Raw genomic sequence first — 26969 nt, forward strand, 5'->3', positions numbered from 1 at the left:
TGTTGTACTGTCCAAAGTTGGAAAAGCAGTAGGCCATGAAGGGACCAGCACACACATGCACAGTTTTACTGAGTGTAGCTGGCACATTTCTGTGATAAATGAACTCTAGCCACTTAGTCTTGTCTTCTTCCAAGATGGGAAGCTTGTGCATGGAACTATGTGGCTGTTTACAGCCAAAAACAGAGCAGTGATGGCTGCTGGAGCAGCGGAGAGGGGAGTGGGCGGGGAGGAGGTTCAGGGGTATCTGCTCCAGTGGACCAATCAGGTCAAACTTGCCCCTGATTGGTCAAAAAAGGGAATCGCTGACGCCGGCAAATCCCCAAAATCCAAACAGCTCGTTTTAGGTCAGGATTTTAAATTCACAAGCACTACCAAGTACAGGTTTTGTCATTACATATCACGTTTTGTGGGCTGAGAAAAGCCAAAATAAAGTGATTTTTGCATAATATGGGACCTTTAATGTGTAATAGCAACACACACTTGCTTCTCACCCTGTCAAGTTTCAGGACAACCTGCTCACTAAAGTCTGTCTCTTACAAAACACTGCTAACATTATTCAATGCAGGTCATGTCTCCCAAGGCAAAGATTTTCAAAAGTGCTCCTACACTTTTCCTCTTTATTTTTAGGGCCCGAGCCCCCGAGAATCGGGGGGCGAAGCCCTCTTGTAACTGTTAGGATTATTAGGGCCCGAGCCCCCGAGAATCGGGGGGCGAAGCCCTATTGTAACTGTTAGGATTCTTCTTCTTCTTCTTCTTCTTCTTCTTCTTCTTCTTTGTTTCTGCCAATACAATGCCATTTTGCGTGCCTTTGGCTTGAAAAAAAGGCGAAATGACCTAGCCACAAAATTCAAACTCGGCGAAAAATTTATGATTCCACTGTCTCTGCAAAAATTCATCCCCCCTTGCGCCCCCTAGGGGCTTAAAACTGCAGCCCCTTGGTCTGCTTTCAGCTACAGCCTTGAAATTTGGTGGGTATAACAAGCATGCCCACATGAACAAAAAAGTCTCTTATGACTATCGTGAATTCTCAACACGAACTTCGCTATTAGCACGTAAACATGGGATTTTCACGATTTGTAGCCTACGCATTTGAACGAACTAGTCCTAGGGCTTTTGTCACAGCAACTCCAAACTTGGCATGTGTATACTACACACATTGAACATTAATAATCATAGCTAAATTTACAGAATTTTTTTCCGTTTGGCTAGGACAGCGGCTCAAAGTTCGGCATTTTTCAACTTTGTCCAATCTGCACCAAAATCAAGACACATGTTCAGTGTTAAGCCCTGGACACAGCCATGTCCCTATTCCTCCCAGAAATTACAACGCCTCCTGATGGCAATGGCCTGAAATTGCTAAAATTACGTTTATAGGCTATGTATTTCAATGAACTACTCCCAGGTTTTGACTAAGATGAACTCCAAACTTGCCTTGTGGAAACTACACACATTGAAGATGAACACTTACAATACAATTCTTATCATCTTGTATGGCGTGGCCACAAATGGCCGCCAAAGTTCACCATTTTGCTACTTCATGAAAATCTTAATAGCTCTCTTGTACAATGTTGGATCAGGCCCAAAATGCACACACATGTTAACTCTCCCATCTCCAACACATCCATATACTTCTTTTCATCTAACACTACAGCGCCCCTTACTGTTAACAGGAACTCATGTCTTTTACTCTCTGATTTATAGCCTCTTCATTTTTGCCCATTTTCTTTTTCATTTAACTTGCAAATGTCTGGCACACCTTCATAAAGCATTACAAATCAGCTCATGTCCTCAAGGTCAAGGGTGTGTCTATGGCACTAGCTTCACCTCGCTAATGTCAAAACACAGCAGGAAGTAGTACTAACTCAGTCATTTAAGGTCTAATTTCTTCCAAACTTCACACACACCATGAAAGTCCATCCCCCAACTCTTCTATAACCTCAAATCTCTGCTACTGCAATAGCGCCACCCACTGGAAATGCTTGATCATATTATTACATTCATTTTAACGTTTGCTCCAAATTTTACACACATGAAGTCACTCCCACTCCTGACTGCTGTTGACATGAATTACAGTGATAATGCTGCTCCCCCTATGATACACTAATCATATCAACTATGCTTTCAATGTACCATGTATGCTTGCTTGCGGGGCGACAACCTCATCCATACACAGAGCTCTTGCTTGAGGCACATTTTGCTGCACTTAGCCCGCTTGGGAATTACCCCAATACGGACCATTTTCCGCGGGGCGAGGGCCCGTCATTGCTGCATGCAGCTATATTTAGGGCCCGAGCCCCGGGAACCGGGGGCGAAAGCCCTATTGAAACCCTTGTGATTATTATTAGGGCCCGAGCCCCGGGAACCGGGGGCGAAAGCCCTATTGAAACCCTTGCGATTATTATTATTATTATTATTCTTTGTTTCGGCGCCTTTAACCCCAAATTGCGTGCCTTTCACTTTGAAAAAACTCAAACGAGCGTGTACCCAAAAATTACACTCGGCGAAAATCGCAACATTCCACAACGTGCCCAAAAATCAACGTGCCATAGCGCCCCCTAGTGGCTTAAAACTGCAGCCCCTGGGCCGACATTGAGCTACAGCCCTGAAATTTTGCACACAGCACAAGCATGCCCACACGTACAAAAAAGTCTCTTATGAGTTGCGTGATTTCTGAACACGAACTTCGCTATTTGCACCTAAACATCGTGATTTAGCGGTTTTGGGGAAACGTATTTGAACGAACTTGTCCTAGGGATTTTGACTAATCAACTCCAAACTTGGCATGTGTATACAATCCACAGTGAAGATTAAAAGTTATTAAAAGATTGTTTCTATCTTATTGGGCGTGGCTACGACACGGGCTCAAAGTTCGGCATTTTTGCAACTTTTTCCGATATGCACCAAAACGGACACACATGTTCAGGGTGGCGTCCCGGACACAGCCATGTAATTATTTTCACCAAAAACTACAGCGCCCCCTACTGACAATGGCCTGAAATTGGCAAAAAAAGCGTTCATAGGGTACGTATTTCAACGAACTTGTCCTAGGTTTTTTCTCAGATCAACTCCAAACTTGGTCTGTGTGAACAACACATATGAAAGACAAAAAGTTATTAAAAGATTGTTATAATGTTTTTGGGCGGGGCCACAAATGGCCGCCAAATTTGGCCATTTTGCCACTTTTTTCAAATCTTAATAGCTCTCCTGTACAATGTTGGATCAGGCTCAAAATTCACACACATGTTCACTGTCACAGCCTGATTCCATTTCTATCATTATTTGCATTAATAGTAATGCTCCATTGCGCCACCCAGGGGCTCAAAATTTTTGCCCCCCCGGCTACTTTAAGCTACAGGTCTGAAATTTGGTAGGCATAACAAGCATGCGAAGACCTACAAAAAATTGTATTATGACCATAGTCCATTCCGAACAGGAAGTTTGCAATTTGCCCGTCAACATCGAATTTTGACAATTTTTAGCCTCAGACGAAATGCAACAATTCCTTGGTTTTTCATCAGATCCACTCCAAACTTGGCTTGTAAAATCTACACACACTGACAATGATACCTTCCAAAAAGAATTTTGCTACGTCAATGGGCGTGACCACAAATAATCTTCAAAGTTGACCATTTTGGCTGCTTCATGAAAACCTTCATGGCTCTGTGGTGCAGTGTTGGATCAGGGCCAAAATGCACACAGAGGTTCAGTTTCACAGCCTCAGTGCATTTCTATCACTGGTTGCACTAACATTTATGCACCACAGCGCCATCGGGGGGCTCATATCTGCAGCCTGTCCAGCTACCTTGAGCTACAAGCATCAAAACTTTTGGCCTTAACCCTCATGCCTAGACCTATGGCTTGTGGCTGAACCACATTTTGCTGCTCCTGCGGCAGCTGGGACATACTCCACTTGGCAAGCCTTGAACGAGCACATGCGGCGGCTAGCACACACTCCGACTGGCGCACACAGGGCGAGGGCCCGTTCATCGCTGCTTGCAGCTTTAATTATTAGGGCCCGAGCCCCGGGAACCGGGGGCGAAAGCCCTATTGAAACCCTTGCGATTATTATTATTCCGTTTTCTTTGTGCGCCTTTGGCCCCAAATTGCGTGCCTTTCGCTTGGAAAAAACGCGAACGCGCCTATCCCCAAAATTCTGAATGTGCGAAAATCGCGTGATTCCAGTGCTTGCACAAAAATGAACGTGCCATAGCGCCCCCTAGTGGCTTAAAACTGCAGCCCCTGGGCCGACATTGAGCTACAGCCCTGAAATTTTGCACACATAACAAACATGCCCAGCCAAACAAAAAAGTCTCTTACGACTTTCGTGAATTCCGAACACGAACTTCGCTAATTGCACATAAACATCGTGATTTAACGGTTTTGGGGAAACGTATTTGAACGAACTTGTCCTAGGGTTTTTGACGTATCAACTCCAAACTTGGCATGTGTATACAATCCCCAGTGAAGATTAAAAGTTATTAAAAGATTGTTAAAATCATGTTGGGCGTGGCTACGACGCATGCTCAAAGTTCGGCATTTTCTCAACTCTTTCCGATATGCACGAAAACGGACACACATGCTCAGGGTGCCATCTCGGACACAGCTATGTAATTATTTTCTCCAGAAAGTACAGCGCCCCCTAGTGGCAATGGCCTGAAATTGGCAAAAAATGCGTTCATAGGGTACGTATTTGAACGAACTAGTCCCAGGTTTTTTCTCATATCAACTCCAAACTTGGCCTGTGTGAACAACACATATTAAAGACTAAAAGTTATTAAAATATTGTTATAATTTTTTTGGGCGGGGCCACAAATTAACGCCAAAAATGGGCATTTTGCCACTTTTTTCAAAACTTAATAGCTCTCCTGTACAAAGTTGGATCAAGACCAAAGTTCACACACATGTTCACTGTCACATGCCGATTCCATTTCTATCATTCTTTGCAGTAACATTAATGCTCCATAGCGCCACCCAGGGGCTCAAAACTTTTGCCCCCCCGGCTGCTTTGAGCTACAGGCCTGAAATTTGGTAGGCATAACAAGCATGCCAAGACCTACAAGAAATTGTATTATGACCCTAGTCAATTCCGAACAGGAAGTTCGCAATTTGCCTGTCAACATCGGATTTTGACGATTTTTAGCCTCAGACAAAATGGAACAATTCCTTGGTTTTTCATCAGATCCACTCCAAACTTGCCATGTGTACACTACACACACTGACAATGATGTGTTCCAAATGTATTTTTTCTACGTCAATGGGCGTGGCCACAAATGACAGTCAAAGTTGACCCTTTTGGCTGCTTCATTAAAATCTTCATTTCTCTCTTGTGCAGTGTTGGATCAGGGCCAAAATGCTCACAGAGGTTCAGTTTCACAGCCTCAGTGCATTTCTATCACTGGTTGCACTAACATTTATGCTCCACAGCGCCACCGGGGGGCTCATATCTGCAGCCTGTCCAGCTACATTGAGCTACAGGCATGAAAAGTTTAGGGCTTAGCCCTAGTGCCTAGACCTATGGTTTTGGCTGAGCCACATGTCGCTGCTCATGCGGCAGCTGGGACATGCTCCGCTTGGCAAGCCTTGAACGAGCGCATGCGGCGGCTAGCACACGCCACGACTGGCGCGCACAGGGCGAGGGCCCGTTCATCGCTGCTTGCAGCTTTAATTATTATTATTATTCTTTGTTTCGGCGCCTTTAACCCCAAATTGCGTGCCTTTCACTTTGAAAAAACTCAAACGTGCGTGTTCCCAAAAATTACACTCGGCGAAAATCGCAACATTCCACAACGTGCCCAAAAATCAACATGCCATAGCGCCCCCTAGTGGCTTAAAACTGCAGCCCCTGGGCCGACATTGAGCTACAGCCCTGAAATTTTGCACACATAACAAACATGCCCAGCCAAACAAAAAAGTCTCTTACGACTTTTGAGAATTCTGAACACGAACTTCGCTAATTGCACCTAAACATCGTGATTTAGCGGTTTTGGGGAAACGTATTTGAACGAACTTGTCCTAGGGATTTTGACTTATCAACTCCAAACTTGGCATGTGTATACAATCCACAGTGAAGATTAAAAGTTATTAAAAGATAGTTTTTGTGTAATGGGGCGTGGCTACGACACGGGCTCAAAGTTCGGCATTTTTGCAACTTTTTCCGATATGCACCAAAATGGACACACATGTTCAGGTTGGCATCCCGGACACAGCCATGTAATTATTTTCACCAAAAAGTACAGCGCCCCCTAGTGGCAATGGCCTGAAATTGGCAAAAAATGCGTTCATAGGGTATGTATTTGAACGAACTAGTCCCAGGTTTTTTCTCACATCAACTCCAAACTTGGCCTATGTGAACAACACATATTAAAGACAAAAAGTTATTAAAAGATTGTTATAATTTTTTTGGGCGGGGCCACAAATGAGCGCCGAAGATGACCATTTTGCTACTTTTTTCAAATCTTAATAGCTCTCCTGTTCAATGTTTGATCAGGACCAAAATTCACACACATGTTCACTGTCAGAGCCTCATTCCATTTCTTTCATTACTTGCATTAATAGTAATGCTCCATAGCGCCACCCAGGGGCTCAAAATTTTTGCCTCCCCGACTACTTTGAGCTACGGGCCTGAAATTTGGTAGGCATAACAAGCATGCCAAGACCTACAAAAAATTGTATTATGACCATACTCAATTCCGAACAGGAACTTCGCAATTTGCCCGTAAACATCCGATTTTGACGATTTTTCGCCCCAGACGAAATGGAACAATTCCGAGGTTTTTCATCAGATCAACTCCAAACTTGGCTTATGTAAACTAAACACACTGACAATGATGCGTTCCAAATGGATTTTTTCTATGTTGATGGGCGTGGCCACAAATGACCGCAAAAGTTGACCAATTTAACTGTTTCATGAAAATCTTCATTTCTCTCTTGTGCACTGTTGGATCAGGGCCAACATTCACACAGAGGTTCAGTGTCACAGCCCCAGTGCATTTCTATCACTGCTTGCACTAACATTGATGCTCCATAGTGCAACCCTGGGGCTTATATCTGCAGCCTGTCCAGCTACTTTGAGCTACAGGCATCAAAAGTTGTGGGCTTGACCCTTGTGCTTGGCCCAAGGGCTCTGGATGAGCCATATTTCGCTGCTCATGCTGCAGCTGGGACATGCTCCACTTTGCAAGCCTTGAACGAGCACATGCGGCGACTAGCACAGGCTACGACTGGCGCACACAGGGCGAGGGCCCGTTCATCGCTGCTTGCAGCTTTAATTCTTCTTCTTCTTCTTCTTCTTCTTCTTCTTCTTCTTCTTCTTTGTTTCTGCCAATACAATGCCATTTTGCGTGCCTTTGGCTTGAAAAAAAGGCGAAATGACCTAGCCACAAAATTCAAACTCGGCGAAAAATTTATGATTCCACTGTCTCTGCAAAAATTCATCCCCCCTTGCGCCCCCTAGGGGCTTAAAACTGCAGCCCCTTGGTCTGCTTTCAGCTACAGCCTTGAAATTTGGTGGGTATAACAAGCATGCCCAGATGAACAAAAAAGTCTCTTATGACTATCGTGAATTCTCAACACGAACTTCGCTATTAGCACGTAAACATGGGATTTTGACGATTTGTAGCCTACGCATTTGAACGAACTAGTCCTAGGGCTTTTGTCACAGCAACTCCAAACTTGGCATGTGTATACTACACACATTGAACATTAATAATCATAGCTAAATTTTCGGAATATTTTTCCGTTTGGCTAGGACACGGGCTCAAAGTTCGGCATTTTTCAACTTTGTCTAATCTGCACCAAAATTTACACACATGTTCAGTGTTAAGCCCTGGACACAGCCATGTCCCTATTCCTCCCAGAAATTACAACGCCTCCTGATGGCAATGGCCTGAAATTGCCAAAATTACGTTTATAGGCTATGTATTTCAATGAACTACTCCCAGGTTTGGACTAAGATGAACTCCAAACTTGCCTTGTGGAAACTACACACATTGAAGATGAAAACTTACAATACAATTCTTATCATCTTGTATGGCTCGGCCACAAATGGCCGCCAAAGTTCACCATTTTGCTACTTCATGAAAATCTTAATAGCTCTCTTGTACAATGTTGGATCAGGCCCAAAATGCACACATATGTTAACTCTCCCATCTCCAACACATCCATATACTTCTTTTCATCTAACACTACAGCGCCCCTTACTGTTAACAGGAACTCATGTCTTTTACTCTCTGATTTATAGCCTCTTCATTTTTGGCCATTTTCTTTTTCATTTAACTTGCAAATGTCTGGCACGCCTTCATAAAGCATTACAAATCAGCTCATGTCCTCAAGGTCAAGGGTGTGTCTATGCCACTAGCTTCACCTCGCTAATTTCAAAACACAGCAGGAAGTAGTACTAACTCAGTCATTTAAGGTCTAATTTCTTCCAAACTTCACACACACCATGAAAGTCCATCCCCCAACTCTTCTATAACCTCAAATCTCTGCTACTGCAATAGCGCCACCCACTGGAAATGCTTGATAATATTATTACATTCATTTTAACGTTTGCTCCAAATTTTACACACATGAACTCACTCCCACTCCTGACTGCTGTTGACATGAATTACAGTGATAATGCTGCTCCCCCTATGGTACACTAATCATATCAACTATGCTTTCAATGAACCATGTATGCTTGCTTGCGGGGGAACAACCTCATCCAAACACAGAGCTCTTGCTTGAGGCACATTTTGCTGCACTTAGCCCGCTTGGGAATTACCCCAATACGGACCATTTCCCGCGGGGCGAGGGCCCGTCATTGCTGCATGCAGCTATATTTTTTTCTTATTCCCATGAATCTCTGCCTTCCAGCATCTATTTGCCTCCAGCTGCAAACAAGCCAACCTGATGCATGAGGAGCACTGCCGCAGATACTCCTTGAATCTTTATGAAATCAGCTCAAATGAAAACAGAAGTCGTGTGTGCTTTGTGTCACACGGAGCTCACCACTGCTTGGGTTGATGAAGGCAGGTCACCCTCTGCTTTCTCCTGGTTTGGGGAAATGCATTACACAAAGTAAAACAGAGTTGATAAAATACAGAGCATGCAAGGGCACAAGCTGTCTGTGCTGTGGTGATGGGAGAAACATCAGCTTTAATAAACATCTGTGATCAGAGACTGAGATAACTATTATTGGTATTAGAAAGAAGCTTAGAGAAGTCTGTTTTCCAGCTGCTGTGATAAATGACGGACAGATTATCCAGACAGGAAGTGTTTTGTTTTTGAAGGTAATCTACATCTGATTGCATTTGTTAGATGTTGATTGTTTAATCATCACTTTGTTTTTGACTAAAGGATTAAATCGCCTTAATCAGCCTTTAATGCTTTATTGAGCTGCGGCTGATCTCCATGTGGTTTAAGGCTTGATTTTATCCTTTAAACCAGGATTTTGGTTGATTCCTGTCGTGTGCATTGAGGTGTTTCTTTGGTCTTAAATGTTATTGACACTGCAAAACTAAGATTTGTATTTTTCCAAGCATCTTGGGGTTCAGATTTGCGCAATACAGACCACACAAAGGTTAAGGCCTTGTATAATCTGATGTTTGAATGTTTAAAGCATCGAGTGTTAGTGTTGCCATGACGATAAACCACACACCATTCAGACGAGAGACGTCTCAGGGTCGCTGGATCATCTGGGTGACGAGGCATGTCTTTTGAGGAGCAGCTAAATACACCTTCAACTCTGCAAAAAGATTCATCTGAGTACAGGTTTAGTGGAATACACGTGATGCGAATGTTACGTTGGGGCGAAGAGACTAACTTGACACGAGCAGTAGCTCTGAATGGAGACATGAAGGTCTGTTGTGTGAAAGCAGCCATCTTTTCTCCCAGCAGGAAGGTGGCGCTTGTGTTTAGAGTGTGAACTTTGTGTTGGATAAATACACGTGGTGTGTCAGGAATACAGGAATAAACGCATACAGTGCACACACATACAGATACACATACACACACACACAGACACACACACTCCCTCCTGAGTCATCACTCTGACTTTCTAATCCTGAAAAAAGCTGCCTCAAACATCACTTCAGCTTCTTATTGTAAAGGTAACACAACAGAGACAAAAACCAGCAGGAATGAACAACTGATTGAATGCCGAGTCATCACATCATTCTCATTAAACCTTATGGCAATTACTTAAAGGTATAATTGGTAGTTTGATTTAGATACACTTTTTGTTATGCTGGTTAAAATGATCTATATGTACCGATGGCAAGAAATACATGATGTGTACAGATCACAGAGCGGAAAATATCCGCTATCTACAGCAGGAGTAAAAAAGGGAAAACACCAACCAATCGTCTTCCAGGGACACGTTTTTTGTAAACCAATCAAATACCGTCGCCGTTCCGCCCGCCTCCTGCACGTACATTTCACTGGCGTGCACATGATTCAGTGCGCGTGGCCGAGCTGAGAAGGAAGGAGCAGGACTGCAGAACGGCGGAGAAGCTACCTATACGTCGTTTGCCTGTTGCCGCTCCTCCAGCTAAACAGAGCAAGAAAAGAAAGACAGAGGCTTTCTTTTTTTGCTCTGTTCCCCTGCCTCTAACTACTGCCCCTCTCGCTCGACCTCGGGCATGTCCCCTCTGACCCAATGAGGTACTTGGCTCTGGGCTGTAGTCCGGATCAGAGTCTAATAAACTCTCACCACAGGGGCTCTGACAAGCAGAGAAAAAAAAACAGTGATATTTGGTAAGTCCTAGAGAAAATGTACATGTACTGTTTGTATTATAGCTTTACTCCTGATATCATGTCACAGGTAAAAGTGGACGATTCTAGCATGACAGGCGCGAGTACTGACAAAAGCCACGTTTGTTAATTGTTTTTTAGCTCTACGTTTTAACGTTTTGGTGTTTCCGTACCTCTAAATGAGACATGACTCTACGTACTGCAAAACATAAAATGATGTGCTTAGTGCGTCTTTCAGTCATTCACAATCAGAGTCGCGAATCAGCGGCACCTGTGCATGTGAGTGGGGGGGGCGTTGCTTTGAGGGAGCTCCAAGGGGAGGGGGAGGAAGGGCTAGGAGGAGTCCTGACGAGATGCTACATTCAAATTCATGCTAGTTTTTCAGGACTGCCAACCCTGCCTTTAAGTTTCAACCTGAAAGATTTTCTTATGTCTGTTATTTAAACAGATTTTGACATTAAAGCTTTTTTTTTTTTTTTTTCTCAGATAACAATTTGTCTAATAGCATAATTTCTAGAGGATTGGACATCATATAGTCTTTATAATGACTATTCTGTATTCTGATTATGATTAGACAGTCTGCATGGAGAGCAAAAGCAGGCACAATTTAAGGGGACTGTAGGGATTGTCTAAGTGATCTTGAAATAATTCACAACCTAAAATGAGATTATCATCACTTTGTAGCTTACTGATGATGTCGGGCAGGACCGGATTGATTTACAGCACATCAAAGTCTCCATGCTAACACCACGCTGGCTGATAAAGTTTCATAGTGAGAAGAGAGATCTGTGTTTTTCTCTGTCAAAAATGATTTCTTGGATTAATTTTGTAGTGATGGTGGACACAGGAGCCTAACTGTCGGACAGAAAAAGGACAGAAGAGCAGAAGAAAGCTAAAGAGGAAAGTGATACGGCCCAAGCTAAAGGCTAACACAGGGGCTAAACTGTTTGTGATAATGTTGATTCCAACCCACAGTCAGCAGTTATTCTGCAGTGGTCTGTTCAAACTTGAGAGTCTATCAATAAAATGAAGAGTGAGGTTATGTTAGCTCTGCTTGGTAGATGACTGGTAGGACATAACCAGGATTCACTAACATTACACATTACAGACATGTCTTAGAGCATTGGACTGTGAGTAGCGCAAAATATAGACAGCTTTTAACCTACAGTACAGACTTACGGAGTCTGCATGTGGTCACATTTCAAACAACAGTGCTACATAAATGTAACCTTGCTTCATGGTGTTGTATCAGGTAAGAAGTTGTCTCAGAAAAGAAAAGTTGTTTAAAAACAAGATTTGATCTCATTTCATTTCCAAAACAAACGTTATCAGGACAGTGTATACGAGACTCTAGAATAAAAGGTGTCACTGCAGTCTAAATGAAACAAAGTCTCCTCACAGCATCTTTAATCAGCTATATGAGCATGCTAACCTCCAGGAATCTGACCATTGTTTTATTTCATAATCTTTATCAATAGATTTAACTAGTTTTCACATTTTGAACTATTTATATATGACATGTGCTGCTGTCCTCTTTGGCCAGATCACACTTCTTAAAGTGATCTTGATCCCAACAGGTTTTAATTCGGTTGAATGATGGAACATTTTTAAAAAGATAGCTGTGTGTAAGCTTAGGCAACAATCTATGCTAGATCAAACTCTTAAACTTGCCAAGACTTGAGTTGGGAAACCAACAGTGGTTAGATCCCCAGACGACTTGGATTGCATCAGAAATGATCAGTCTGATCTCTGTTCACAAAACAACCAATTAAAGACCACAGACCTCACAAAGTTTGTTTTTTCATTGTTCACAAATTTCAACCATAGTATTATTTCAGCTGACTTCAATTCTGATCATTGCAAGTGGATCCAAAGAGTATTGGGTTCATGCTGCCAAGGTTAGCCTGAGTGAAAGCTCTGTGGGACTTACTCACTACGTTTGGACCCAGACCCACCACAAAGTGTTATGTCTGAGGATGAAGCAGCACAGTAGTCCTGATCAGAAAGTGGCACATGCAGTTTCTTAAATTCTATTCTACTTTGTTCCATCCATTTCATCCCCCAATCTGTCTTTAAAGTTTAGAATTATTGTGTCCCAAACTGTTCTCCACACCATAACGCAGCTAATCTGGAAGATCCATTGCAAGCATATGTGAATGTGACATTGGCACCATTGTCTTCAGTGTCTTTAAAGTCTCTTCAAGGCTCATGAACCATTAATGAATGGCTTCACTTGTGATTAATAGGCGAGCATTCCTCCACACTGTTCCTAACCGACTGTCTGAGCGATCTGCTTCTGTCCCTCTCTGGCAGACGTTCAGCACCGTTTAGAGCGTTTTTGAGCTCCAACTGGACTAAGTAACACAACATACGGCCCTGCTGTGCCAACACCTTGCCAAACTGTGCCGTGATAAAACTCATCATTTCAATATCACTCCCTTACCTAATGATCTCTACAAAAATACCATTTGTCCTTCGGTGGGTCTTCTATATTTTTACAGACTTGCAGTTAAATTCACTCAGATTGTTGTAGACGAATGTCTGACAAAAAAAGAACACACAACCTTTTTACAGGAAGTTTTGCTCAATAATTTAATTTTACTGCCTTTTTTTATTTCCCTTTAAAAGACTTAAGGTTTTTAATAGACTCCATGAATCACACAGGTAAGAGATTTCTAGTGGTCCGGTGAGTCTCGATGTGTCAGCTGTGAATGACTCCATTTCTTTCTTTCTGTAAGTCCAGTTGCTCTGTATCTGTCAAATAAACACCCAAAGTGCCACACAAACACCACATAAATAACACTTCATTTCAGCCCCTGAGCGCTGACAAAGCATAGATGTTTCAGCCTGACAACACATTTGAATATGCTTTAGGTAGCTGCTGTCTGGTTGGATTTATTTGGTCCAAGACTGGCTGTTTCAGGCTGTTCCTGTCAGATATTTGTTTTTGACAAACAAGACCAACATGAAGTTCATTTTTTTGTGGGTCAGTGTTATGAAAACAGCCAATTCTAAGACTCAGTTGCAGGACTGTGGAAAGAAGCAAATACGTCTGTTGAAAAATTCCCCTAAGGGATAATATATTATAATGAATTGTACAGTACCATGTCATACTGTTCCAACACGTTTCAGGAAAATGTGCTAACGTCGTGAGGCAGCATCTCTTACCTATGGATACATAAGTCCATCCATCTGTTATCCTTATTGATTTTCTCCATTCTGGCAGTCATTGGGCACAAGGCGGGGGACACCCTGAAAAGGTTGTCAGCCTATTACAGGGCTTCACACATACACCTACACGTAGAGACAACTTACGGACAAGTCATCGTGCATGTTTCTGGACTTTGGAAGGAGGCCAGGGCACCTGGGGAGAATCCAGAAAGGCCTCTGCCCAGGTATCGAACTGGGGATCTTTCTGCTGTAAGGCAACAGAGCTGACCCACAAGTGTTCCCAAGTGAGGACTTTATTTGAAACCTTGAAACCTTAACATGTTATAGAGTGTTTACTACATGAGCATAGTGTCCATGATGTCACCCATCTGTCTCTTTTATAGACTTTTGAAGCCTATTGTCGTCAGTAGCCACATTGAAATGTTGTACTCTAGAGGCAGGCTTTTAGTATCCTTACAATTAGCAACAGTGTGTCCGCTTGTCATTCAGGTGAGCTGTGTCTCTGATTGGACAAACTTCTGATTTTGATATCTTCTAAACTGTTGAGTTTCATTCACCCCTGTTCAGTGTGGGCTAATAGAGAAATTCTCACTTTTTTGGCTAAGTGTGTACACAGTTTTCAGTACAGTCAGTCAGCCTCAAAGGGACTCTAACCCTTCTATGATGTTCGGGTCAAATCAGACCGATTTACAACTTCATTCAAACATAAAAAATGTCTTTTTACCTCTGATCGCCTCAAGGTCTTATGATATCCTCCCCACCAGGCATTTGAACATATTAAATTGCTGATCACCACTTTCATTGAATTTTGACTGGTCCAATCAACTTTGAAACACCTGTGGTGTTCCCGGTCAAAAATGACCGGCATAGAAAATGAATAGGTAATACAATATTATGTTCTTCCATTTGATGGGAAAAACATCCATGCATACACACACATCCACAACCCCTCTCCCCTCACGCACACACACACACATACACACATCTAGGCTGAAGCATTAGGTGTCAATTATGGGAACCTGTCTCTCTCTTGCACCCTTGTGTGCCTATCCCTCCAGATGAACCACTTTCCAAACTAATGCATCATACCTGTTCAAAGGCACATCAAATAAAACAATTAAGTGTTTGTTTCTGTAACATGTCTCTTTCCCGCGCTTATGTGCTTATGAACCACACTTTCCAGACTAAAGAATGCATCACATCTTTTCACAGACACCCTCATAATCTTACATTTAAAAACTTGGTCCGTTTGGATAATTCTTTTAATGTTCAGTGTCAATTTTTTGTATATTGACTGCATTCATAAATGTTCACTATGAGTTGGAGTCATTGTTTACATCATTGGAAGGGTGTTGGTGATGATTATGCTTGAATGATGTATTTTGTGTTAATATAAGAGAAGTTAAACCAGACCGGTCAAATTTGACCGGGAACATCAAAGTAAGGGGGGGTGACACGAACATAATACAAGGGCTAAGCAAATTGCTGTACTCAGTAGCACTTCAGCATAGGCTTCAGGCCCCTGAATGAGGGGTTGCAGCTTGGTTGTTGTCTTCTCTTCTTTTGATCGCAATGAGAATAATTTATATGAAGATGATCCATTCAGAATCAGTCATTTTAAGTCATCTCTGCCTGTTTGAAGGACATACATTGATTTTATGGCTGGGTGTTGTCTGGTGAACCTTTAGAGTCTTGTTTTTATATTTTCAAAGAGTAACGAAAAAAGCAGTCACCATCATTTTTGTACTCAAACCACAACTGAATTCTTACCAGTATATTCAGATGCTGACCTGATTTTCCATTTAACTGTGGTTTGGGGAACTAGATGGGCCAACTGCTACTTGCAACAAGCCTTTTTTCTCTTTCTCAGATTCCCATTTGAGTTTTACTGTCACATCTCTGTGTGTTGAGTGCTGGTATCTCACCCACATATTAATATTACAACACTGCACAGATGTAGTATGTAAATGAACACATTGTTCTCTTGTCAAACTGTATTTCACAGTTCTATTGCAGAAGTAATTGGCATGGATAAATCTGACAGACTGAGTTCTTTGGTTGTTTCAGAGTCACTATCAAGTCGTGTTTGTCTTCCCTGTCTCCCACCAACTCATCTCCACACATGGCAGAAAGCCAGTTTTGACTCACTGGCTTCAAATATTAAAGACATGAACACTTTCTCCAAGAATTTGGAAACAAATTTTCAGCTGTAGGTGATAAAAATGTCAATCTTCTGAAGCCATGTGGTAAGTCTAAACTGAATAACAGGGCAGGTGGGTGGGTTTGTAGTGTGATATGTAGGTGATTGACAGTTCTTTTTGAGGGGTAATGGTGCCATTGCTGTGATTTTTGGAAACCAAACTTCATAATAGTTCAACACATGGGTTCCCAATCATTTCAGTACAAGACACTTTAACACAGAGCTATATTTGTGTTCTCAGGTCGAATGTGTGCACAGGTTGTCACCTACTTGATCAAACTAAGTCCCTTTATAAATTTTCATAAGGAGCTCAAAGAGGATTTATTCATTACACCATGAATGCTGAAACTCCATGATTCTGACAGCTGATAGGGAGATTAACTGGGCAGCATAACTGAACACCTGAGGCTTAATTAAAAAGCTAGAAGCAGGGGGATTTGTGTAACAAAAAAATGTGATTACTAAAAATATTACTTGTTGGGTATTGTGCTTTTCTGATGAATCTCATTTCCCAAATCCACCCAGGGCAAAAGAAGGGAAGTGGACATTTGTAATCAGCAGTGCTGGCTATGAAAAAGAAAAGAAAAGAAAAGAAAAAAAAAAGTTGTAGACTTGAAGGTCTGGGGACAGTGGATTCCCCAAAAACAGTATTTCACATTTAGTTAGTGCTTAAAGGATGCATGTGAGTGCTTTGGGCATGCACACTCTCATGCCGGTGTTAATAGTCCATTGCCTTTGAAGTTGCTGTTAACCCTAGCTCTGCATGTACTCCAAAATCAAACCTAACAAAGACCTTAAACCAGACTTTCCAATCAATCAAAGTGTGACACTGCGCCAGGCAAAGGACTCACATGCAAGACTCCAGAGACCAATGCAAAGTCAGTTTAATCGAAGTAGAAGTTCAATACACAAAGATCAAAAAATCTTACAGAGGTATCCAAACGGCAGGCCAAAAACTAGGTCACAGTCTGGAGCTATCTAACAAGATAAACACAAGGAAAATGAGTTGCTTAATGTAGATGGACAGACAAACTGGCAAGGAAGGGAAGGAACTTTGGGGAACTAAATACACCAGGGAAAGGGAGACAATACACACACACAGGTGGAACCATAGACTGTATATAGAGTGGACAGTGTGGCTCAGCCATTTATCATTGTACGGTTTTAAAAGCTAACATACCCCCGTCGTAGGCACAGGCATTGGAAGCAATTGCAGCCAGAGTCTGAGCAGTAGAGACTGTGAAAGATTCTGGGAGAATCTCAGTAGAACTGGGTGACAAAAATAATATATACATTTTTTCACTCGAGGGTCTAATCACTTATTGACTCTACTTCCCGACATATTTTACAATCCCCCCCCAAAAAATACACGAGAACGGCAGCTGTCAATCACCGTTACACGTTACACGTTACACAAAGCCTAGTTTTTAACCTCTTATAACTAATAAAAACATTTTTTTCAGAAAAAAAAATAACTTGAATACAAGACAGCCAAATAATATCTTCAAATCCCCACATCGATGGAATGTGAGAAACATTTCTACAAGGTGTATTAATTTTTTAAAGTTTGACCACAGCCCATCTGGAATGGCTGGAAAGCTGGATTTTTTTAACCTATACTGCAGCCAGCCACCAGGGGGGAGCAGTTTTTGTGGAGACCTCACTTCAAGCCGAGCAAGCAGATGTCCATTTTTTTTACAGTCTATGGGTGGAACACGTGATAATCAGTCAAAGACACGGGAGACAGGCTGGAGGGGGTAAGTTATTGAATACAAAATTACAAACTTAACAAAACCTGTGGACATGACACAAAATTATTTTGTGTTTGTGTCTTCCCCAATAGGACGACCAGATCTAGAGTCTTGTGCCCTTTAACCTTGCTGCTAGCACAGCTACAACCACGACTTGAATCATGCACAGTCCTGCAAAACCATGCACTAGTGTCAACAGAGTGAAACAAGACAAGGGCAACAATGGACAAAGTCAAAGTCACAGCTTTAGTGAAACGCCTCAGAGTATGGAGCCCAAACTTTGTGAATGTGAACTTTTAATTTGCCTCATTCATGCGTTGTTGGAAACATCTAAACAAAAAAAAAACCAAAATGCAGGTAAACACCTGCTCAAGTCAGAACAACCCAGGAACTTAGGGCAAAAAATTGGTGCATGAGTTACCTACTGGACATCCTTATCATAAACATGGTAGGCAAAAATTCACATAGTGCCCATCAACTGAAATATAGTTTATAATATTTTACCACCATTAGTTGTCCACATAGAGTGATCTAAACTTGTAATGAAGATATTTAAAAGTGCAAGTATAGTGTTCAACCCTTAAAAATGCATTAGGTGCATTAGATAAAGCAATATTTTAATATCTATTAGAATTCCTAAAACAGTAAAGTACTTCTAAAACTTCTCTAAATTGAAAGCATGTGAACATACCAAAGTTGGAAGAACAACTTCTTGACTCTCAAACTATGACCGTCTGAGCAGCACATGAATGCAACTTCAGAAAAAAAGCTATCAATTGACAGAACATTGGAAAAAAAAAAACCTGAGCTCAAATAAATAAACAAATCACTCTTCAATCAGACAGCAGGTGGTATTTTTGGCCAAGGAGCCATAAAGCGAAAACCCTTCAGAGTTGTTAATTTCCAAATTCTCAAGGTCACAGCAATGTAATGAAATGTATAACCTCACATACATCAGAAGTCAATTCTCTGTGAACCAAATGACCCACTGGATATTCATGGGATGGTTTCCTTCCAGGTTCAGAGTCACTGCTTCTTCATTAAGTTATTTGTAAGATTTCAAATCCAGACCCACGTTGTATAGCATATAAATCTCTTGTTGTGCGTCGGCGGTATTTTCAGAACAAAAAGTTGTAATCTGAAATTAAATCTGGCTCCTGAAAAAAAGCACAATTCTCCTGTTCTCTCAGAAACTCGTCTGCTGGCCGACCTTTAGCTGGTATCACACTGTTAAATACCAGCGCGTCACTTTGTTTGGAACAGATTCTGAACTAATTATCCCAAAATTACACCAACATATGGCGTCTTATTCTGTCTCCCAAGTCAGCATGTGGTATCCTTGAAATGAATTGCGAATTGTATGGTTGAATGAGGATGGCAGTTTAGGACAATATTTACCACTCTAGATCTCCCTCCTCCTCATCATTGACAAGTAATTAGTGGAAGCCCGTAGGCTGAACGGGTGAACTACTCCCACCTCCATCTCTCCTCAGATAGCCCCTCTGTGCCCCACCGAGCTTCACTGCTCTTTAATCACTACCAACAACCTCTGCATGAGTTTGCCTGTGTTTGTTTGTGGTTTTATTTTAGGAGGTGTGTGTTGTTATGTTTGTGTTTTTGGTGTGTTTGAATGTTAGTATGCCTCAGCCTCATGCAGGTTAAGACTATCAGGGGACACTGTAGCAGCAGAAAGGAGCTGGTGGTTGCTGCACGGAAAACAAGTCCTCTGTGTCAGCGCAGACATCTAAGACAACTAAATCTGACCCAGTTTGTCCTGAGCCAGTAAACACGCCGCTTCATGAATGTGAATGCCTAATGCCGTGATAATTCTCCTCTAATTGGAATACGTTACAGATGCGTTATGTACAGTGCTCTAATAAGCAATGAAGGATTTAGGGTACTTAACTCCTACATGAGCAGAGCGAGGACTCTTCATTAGCTCGTTGACCTGCTGTGTGTGTGTGTGTGGTGGGGGGCACAGATTGAGGGAGTCTTCCCTCCATATTTGACAAGCAAACAAGCAGAGGTTAATTGTACGGGGTTGAACTGAAGTCAAGTGTCAGAGTCAAATGGCAGCGGGCATTAACATTAAGGGGTATTAAGGTTTTATTAGTTCATGTTCTGCCACATAATTAAAAGTGGGTGTGCTACGAGTGTGTGGGTGAATGCATAAAACATGAAGGCATGCATGTAGCCTTGTGTGTGTCTCTATCAAGTGACAATCTTCACTGTTGGATAACAAAATGAGGCAAAAGACTGCAGTTCAAATTTGTATCATTTTCTCCGTATGTCATATTTGATGATACTCTTTATTTTAAACAGTATTGTATCAGAACTTCCTTAAATTTGTGTGGTTCAGTGGCTAAAACAATCAAGAAAGCAGCATTTTCTCTACTGAGATGATGAAATACCGTTACCTGCATCTCCAAAAGGTGGCAGTATCGGCAAGGACGGCGTCTCTGTCTGGTAATGCTACGGAGGACGTCCGCCTGTCAGTCATTCATGCTTAGAGGTTACTTTGCACTGACTTGGCTTACCAAAAACATACGTAGTAAAACCAGCATTCAAAAATGCAACCACACAATTAGCAACACAGGAAGCACTGAAAACTCACCAAGCACCTCGGTGACACACTCAGACCTCTCCAAGGAGTAGCATGTGAGAGTAACAAGATAAGAGAACAACTGTAAAAGTGGAAGTGATGGATATTTGGACTGCTGTTATTGTCCAATCCAGACCCCTTAATAGGCGATGACATCGGTTTGAATACAAAGCCTTGTAGATTCACCAAGGTGCTTCAAATATCAGTATGACAGTGTCAACATTGTATTCCTTGTGACTTTGATCTAACTTCATTAAGTAAATACATGCTACATAAGTTTGACTGCTGTGGTTAAAATTGCTGAGTGTTACCTCTACACAGAGACCAAACTGTTATATGTGCTCAATAGGGTTCAACAACACTATCTAATTTTATTTGGGGTATGCCTTTCAAAGATTCTTTGGCATTTTGGGAAAAGTTAAGGGTTAAATCAGAGGGTGAGCTTCCACCTTCTCTGGTTATTTACAGAAAAAAAAAAAAAAAAAAAAAAAAGGAAAGGAAAGCCCAAATTCCACCTCAATGAACACTGTCATATTTCACAGCTGATGTAATTTTCAGCCAAGATGTGCAGAAGGGATCTGCTTGGTGAACCAAAAGATTGATGAGTGATGTTATACCAAAAACATTAAGCGCAAAGACAAAACAGCTAAGATCTCTTAAGCTCAAGCTTAAAGCTATGGTCTACAATTTGAAAGCTTGGTAATTATTAATAACACCGTTGATGAGGCTGTTATGGTCAGATGGTCTGATCTACGCAACATAAAAGCAAAAAAGAATGAAAAAAAATTCATTCAGTACATCAGCTGCAAAATGGCATAATAATTGACCAATCCCACAGCCGTTCCCCTCATTTTGGGTTTGTGCATAAGTCCACTCAATCCCCTATCTCCCCTGCTATGCACCATCCTGCTCATGGTCCCGCCTCGTCTTTCCCCACTACCCTTCTCACGTCAGCTTGCTGCTCAGCTAGCTGCTCAGCTACTGAAGCGTCATGGAGCCAGAGAAGATCAAAACCAGAAAGATGTTACTCTTACCCTCCACAACGAAGGGCAGAAAACTAGAAAGTTTTGAGGAAAAGGCTGAAGCAAGGAAGAATTATGAGCGATACAGGTGCCAACTGAACATTGGAGAAATGTACAACCAGTGGAAAAAGCAGCAGAGGGATTTGGGACCAAAGACTGACGCTGAGACAGCCGAATTTCTGTTGAACAGGTAATTACTTTGTTTACTATAGTGGGAGATGTCAGCTGAATAACTCTGGTTAGTCTGTGCCTGTACTGGCTAATGACTGAATGCTGCTGGTCGGAACGGGTCAATAGATTTTAGCATAAGTTAGCCACACATCTTTAGATTTTGAAACTGAGTTGGTGAAGACATGCCAAGAAAGGTAAAGCCTCGCCCACAGTCTGCTCTGATCAGCCAACAGTGGCAATGTCGACCCGCTTCGCCCCGCTAATTTATGGTTTTGGTCGTGCTTGTTCAATAGAAAAAGCTACTTTCATTGTCCTCCCAGAGAAAGTGCATTTGGTGAGCATTTAAGCTTTTTAATTTGTATCATGTCTCATCATATGATTGAGTGGGCAGGTTTTAAGACCAGTACCACAGCCAGTCACCAGGGGGAGCAAAACATGTGTGGGCTTCACTTTAGATGAGCTGTCGTATCATCCATGTGTCTATGCATGATCCAATCCACCGGACATCCAGCGAGTCCTCTACAGAAGTTAATGAGAATTTTCCTTAATAAATTATGACAGATTTTCATCTTCATTCAGGTCTGCAGTAACATAGTGCCTCGCTTCGGAAGGTCTAACACAACAAACTGATGGGGTCAAACAACTGGCCAAAACCCTCTCTTTTCATGATCTGACATTAAAACAGTTGAAATGAATAGAAACGTCAGAGTTTGCGCTGAAAGAGTTAAAAGAAGAAATAACTGATTTATTGGTTCAGACTTTTGAAAGCTTATAGTTTCAGCTTACAAATGTCCCCCTCATGGCATGTTCACTTTGTTGTAATCAAGCAAAATAGAGCAGATAGATAAAGATAGAAGCAGAGGAGACAGGAAATTGTGAGGAAAAGATCTGTTTATACCCGCACTATGGGGACGTCTCTGAGGACTAAGTTCAGCGCAATTCATTTTTAGTCCATCATCACAACACTTTTTAAACATTTCTCCAGGGAGGAGTCCTTCACAGAGCCCTCAAGAGGAGATATTTGCAGAAAGTGTGAGGTGAAAATATTCAATGGTTGCTTTAATGTGAAGCATATCCATTCAGATATGCATGTCTCTGCATTTCCATGCAGATGCATTCTGCTCCACATTGAGAAGGCATGAAGAAATTTTTACTCCGTCTCAGAGGAATCACATCTTTTCCTATCTTTGCAGCTCGGTGAAACAAACAGGCCTGTGATGCAGCAGCGAGAGGCCTTGAATGCTAAACACATCATAGGAGAAGAAGGCAGCAGAGAGGAAGGCAAGCAGGAGGCATAGGAGGTGGAGGAAGGTTGGGAGCTGTAAAAGAGAAGTGGAATTGGAAAAGAGTTAGAAAGGATGTGATAAAGAAAAAAGTGACAAATGAAGGACTAGAGGAGGGTGGACACATCAAGGAAATAAAGTGAGATGGAGAGACTTGGCAGGGAACAAGGAACGGCGATTCTAACAGCAGGAGAATGGGAAAGAGAAATCGTGGCTGTCTGTGGCTGGAGATCAGCAGGCCTCAGGGACCTCTGTCCATTTCCACTAAACCACAGACAGAGATTTATTTTCCTTTGTGGAGAGGCAGAGGAGTTGATCCCCTACTTCCTGCGTAGACTCTTTGCTGGATAAGTCGTCCCCAACTGAATCATTCGTACCATCCCGTACTTTCGAAAAGCACCCAGGTCACTTCTGAATCATTTATCAGATCCTGTGGAGCACCCTCACCTCCACTTTCCTTTTAGCTCCACCCGATTTCTTCTACAAAGTTGAACCATGTGGGGTATTCTGCTATGATGTTAAGCTCAGTGCTTACCAAACCCTCTCTATCTTTTACTGCTTCACACTCTTTTCTCTCACTCTGCACCACGAGGAGATGAAGGCGTCTGCTCATCTCTTAACGTCCTTTTATTTACTCGCTTTGCCAAGATCTCGCTTGGTGATGTGCCACACTCTTTTTAGGCAGCTACTGTATAAATGAAACTCAGTCCTGCCAACAGCTTTTAAGAAAATAATCCCTAAAAAATGGGTCAATTTTAATAATATATTGTATCTGCATCTTATTAGTGTCTTGTGTGATCACATCAAGAGAGAGCCTGGTGGAAAGTTTCCCTGCCTGTAGCCACACTGTACACCTGCATCATTTATAACGTTGTCACCTCAATCTACCAGAGCTATTACCTAAGACTTAAGAAATGGAAATATTCAGCTCTGGAAATACCTTTAGAAGTGTTTTGAACTGTCTGAGGAAAGTACTGGAATGAAATAAACTGAATGTCATTTTAGTTTTGAAATCATACCTGCTCTTTATCTCAAGTTGCTGCAGGCCACAGGGTCAACTCCATTCAAAGGCAGTGTTTACAGGTTTCTGTTTTAGTGCAGACAAAGAGTCAAAAGGTCAGACATGAAGAGTTTGTTTTCATGAGCTGACAGCAAAAACAAATGCAGATATTTAACCAACCATAATGTCCCACTTTATCCGTATAAGTGTCTGAAATGTATGATTTTGATAAGGGCTGTTAGTGTGACGGATAGGAATATGATTAATAAACTAAATTAATGTCTCATAAAGATGCTATGAGGAGGATCTTTTTTATTTGCACGGAGTCTCCGCACACTGTCCTTAATTACTTTAAACATGGTGTGTGTTTGTTTTGGACTTACAAGGAGATCAAATCAAAACAAATTTTCTCTGTCCGAGACAACTTTTTACTGGATATGAAATGTTGAGGTAAGATGTTAATCAGTACAGGAATGTGGTGCTGTGATTTGAAACGTGACATCAAGCAGACATAGCAGCCAGCTATATGTAGCGCTGTCAGCAGCTCGGTGCTCTGACATGTCTGTAGGCTAACGTGACAACAAGTAAACACTGTCAGTTTGTAAGTAGTTTAGTAGATGTTAGCGCAGCTGGCAGCCTGGTGCTCTAAGACATGTTAGTAATGTGTAACATTAGTAAATCCTGGTTAGCTATGTCCTGCCAGTCATCCACCAAGCAGAGCTAACATAACCTCACTCTTCATTTTATTGATAGACTCTCAAGTTTGAACAGACCACTGCAGAATAACTGCTGACTGTGGGTTGGAATGAACTAAAGGCTAATTAACCTTTAGCTCGGGCTGTATCACTCTCCTGTTGAGCTTTCTTCAACTCTTCTTTAAATTCTGCGTCCACCATCACCACAAAATTAATCATAGAAATCATTTTCAGCAGAGAAAAACACAGGTCTCTGTGTTTTATCTCCTCTCTCTAAACTTTGTCAACCGACAAGGTGGTGTCATTGAGACCTAGGCATGCCGTAAATCAATCCGGTCCTGCTCGACCCGAACTGGAAGCTAAGAAGCAGCAATTTAAAATAACCTGTAACCAGCAATATCCGCACTGATAATCTCATTTTAAAGTGTGAATTACGATCAGGTGTATATCTAGAAGGGAGACTTTTTCAAGATCACTTTCAAACTCCTCACAGCCCCTTTAAGGTAAGTTGTCCCTTCTGGCACTCAGTAGTTATGCTTAACTGCTTCCTCTACATGTTTTCTTCTGACCATCTGTTTTGATTTGTTAGGAATGTGGTGTTAGAGAGTTAAAAATGGTGTCATGCAGCATTTTAAATGAATTTTATTGCGTTAATTTGACACTTTTGTATGTTGTAATCGGGGTGCTGGTATGGTGTTGTGTTCTAGGTCGCATGCTTCATGAGGCCAGTCACCTTTCTTACATGACACTCCCCACTCTCACCTTGTTTACTGCCCTACTCACTGTCCTGTCCTCTCACAATAAAAGCATAAAAGACCAAAAGTGTAACTCAAAAAGTTAAGCAAGATGTGATTAGCTGCTAGTAAACAAATTAGTGATGGAAAGCAGAGACAATGTAGAAAGGATTGATTATAGTCCAGCAGGAGATATAAGGAGTGAAGGGACAGAGGGAAGAAATCTGGGTCATGAACAGATGGAGAGGCAGACACATTGACTGGCTGGTGTCAGCTGATTGTGGGGTGACCCAAAGGAACAAGGAGAGACTCGGAGCTGGGAAGTAATTACTTTATTGGATTGAGCCTTCAGTGGTTTCTTTTTTATTGGAGGGAAAGGTAAAGAAGAAAGTTGTGCTCAAATGTTTGTTGTGTGGGAACGAATCAAGATGCAGTCTCCTACATGTGATAGTTAATGTTCTGTAGTTCTGGGCCTGTATGGATGACCAGCTATTAGTGGAGAAAACGGACCGTTTGTACTAACCACAGAAAAAAAGATTAGCGGTATGCAGGAGCCAGGTTAACAGCCCAAAAGAGCGTTAGATTTAATGGAGGTATACCCTACTATTACAGGTGCTAACAGCAGGATTATAGCGCCTTTTCAGCTGTTTAAAGGTGGCCAAAAGCATGATACGTTACCGTTTGAGACAAAATATACAGAGACAGTGGCCAATCCTTTGGAAAGGTGGCGATGTGTAGCCATACAGCTAATTTAGATTAAGGAGACACAACATTTTTTCAGTGAACAGATGAGATAAGGGAGACAATTAAACTCTCAAGCCGGTGAGGCTCACTGCCGTCAGTTTAACAAGTTTGATGTGCTCTTTGTAATGACATGTTGAAGTTCATAAACTGTTTTAAAAGTTATTCATCGAGATACTGGGGCATTGCTGCAGTGCTTTTTTCACCAAGCAGCTTTCATATTACTGATTTTATTATTGAGGTTTTCTACTGTGCGCTGGGAAACACCACACACATTTACTCTGTTCAAGATACAAACTTTCTCTTTCTCTTTGTTTACGTGATTGACTCACTGATAACAGCTGTTGGTGTATTCTTGTAATAAAATATCCATTTGTCCGGCTAATAAATGTTTTTCTTGATCTTCATTCAGTCACACCGTTACCGCTCGCCAGGTTTATTGCTGTTTATGAGTGGTAGGCATGCGCAGTTTGACTCTGTTTGATGGTGTTTTCCAGGAGGTTCCCCTTAATCATGACGTAATCTACACCTGCATCGCTTTTTTGGTGTAAGTAGTTAACTGGACGATTATTTGTAGTTGTGCATTTGGCTAATGTTGTAGCCAACAGCACAAGGACTAATGGTCCTGTTCGTTCAATGGCTGAACGTGCATACGGGCACAGGTTATTATCCAAATATGGAAGAGATGGAGGAGCTTAAGCTTATCAAAAAATACTCTGCTGACACTAATATTAGTTTACAACAAAATGTACATTTAGGTTATTAATAGCCAACCAGCAAAGGTGTTTTAGAGGAACCAAATGCAGAGTCAAAGATTATTAATTCATCCTTACAAATGATCAATTACAACAAAGCTATCTTCACCATC

General features: G+C 41.8%; 1 protein-coding gene across 1 annotated transcript in view; it reads left to right on the top strand.

The window, feature by feature from the left end:
* The window catches only part of adgra1b (adhesion G protein-coupled receptor A1b), a 341543-nt gene that overhangs the window by 121194 nt on the left and 193380 nt on the right, over positions 1-26969 (top strand). The window lies entirely within an intron of this gene.

The sequence above is a fragment of the Halichoeres trimaculatus genome, unplaced genomic scaffold, assembly GCF_033239565.1.
Source record: "Halichoeres trimaculatus isolate MK-OKI-2021-1 unplaced genomic scaffold, fHalTri1.1 fHalTri1_scaffold_8, whole genome shotgun sequence".
Lineage (NCBI taxonomy): Eukaryota > Metazoa > Chordata > Actinopteri > Labriformes > Labridae > Halichoeres > Halichoeres trimaculatus.